A 1461-nucleotide genomic window follows, 5' to 3' on the forward strand; every position below is an offset into this window, starting at 1 on the left:
AGAGAGAGAGAGAGAGAGAGAGAGAGAAAGAGAGAGAGAGAGAAAGAGAGAGAGAGAGGGGGGGGCAGAGGAAACAGAAGGAGAGAGAGCAATTAAAGTGCTGGACACTTGTGGGTTGTAAATGGCTGTTTTAACCCTTCAAGCCACTTTTGTTATGAATGAGATGCTTTGTGCACAATCCAGAACATAAAAGAAAGCGACGCTTTCAAGGACTTTGGCATGGATAGCTGGAAATTAGTGTGATGGACTCCCAAGGTCTGTATTTTACAGTTTCTAGCAAGCTATCACTCTGAAAGTTGCAAAAACCTTCTTTTCTCTGAAATCCGACCAGAAACGCTTCGAAGTAAATAATTTTTGCTCTAAAGAGGTAAATTTAATACTACATTGCAAATTAACCAACTTTGAAAATTTATGAGCTTAACTAGATCTATGCAGGTTCTGAAATTTAAGGAAAAATAAATTGTTAGATCTAAATCAGGTAGGTACTGTAAAAGTAATTTTTGTGCGAGCACGTTACTTAAACAATTAATGTTTCAAAGTAAGGGCTATAGAGTAGAATCACAATCACACCCTACAGTGGTTGTATCAAACTCAAATTTTCATCGGGTACGCTAGGCTAATAAAACACCATGCCTTAGAGATTAGCTCTAAAGCAGAAATTGACGCGAATTTGCCAATAAAGTTAGTCGAGGTCCTGATAAGTTTGGAGCTGAGGTTCTTTCTACATTTGAAATTGTCGCACAGACAACAGACCAGAGACATATGAGACCTCTCTGCACGTACTCCTCAACTTCATCTTTCTTTAATAGCGATACGATGCAGAAGAAAATAATAACAGCAATCAACAAACAGCGTGTACGTTCGCCAGAAAAAGAAAAAAAACCAAGGGAGAAAAAAACCAACAACGTATAATAAAACAATTAAAAACAAAACAAGGCCAACAGGAAGACCACCGTATTCCCAAAGAGTGCTTTTTAGCGCGTTGGACGTAGGCCAGATCACGTGGTCACGTGACAAACTGAGTATCATGTGACACGAGGAGGGTCACTGCAGAGCCCATAGCTCCAAGAGAGTACTGAACAGCCTGTGGAGTCGTTAGCAACCGGAATTAAGACCTCGTCACAAACCCGCTGCACGCCCCCGGGGCGGAAATATTTTTCCTTACATAGTTGTGGGTCGGAAAAAAAAGAAAATTAACAGAACAACAAGCTTTTTGGAGAAAAGCAATGAGGTAAGCAAGCACAAACAACATACAGCTATTTATGGTCTTATAAATCGGCTACCTATGAGTTAAATTGTCGATCTCGATCTGTTAATCTGGGTTATCCCCACCCCTACCCTTTTTTCGCGTTGTTATCGTTGTCGTTGTTGCTGTCCTTATTGTTGCTGTCCTTATTGTTGTTGTTGCTGTTGTTGTTGTTGTTGTTGTTGTTGTTGTTGTTGTTGTTGTTGTTGTTGTTG

Source organism: Aplysia californica, unplaced genomic scaffold, assembly GCF_000002075.1.
Source record: "Aplysia californica isolate F4 #8 unplaced genomic scaffold, AplCal3.0 scaffold00072, whole genome shotgun sequence".
NCBI classification, from domain to species: domain Eukaryota; kingdom Metazoa; phylum Mollusca; class Gastropoda; order Aplysiida; family Aplysiidae; genus Aplysia; species Aplysia californica.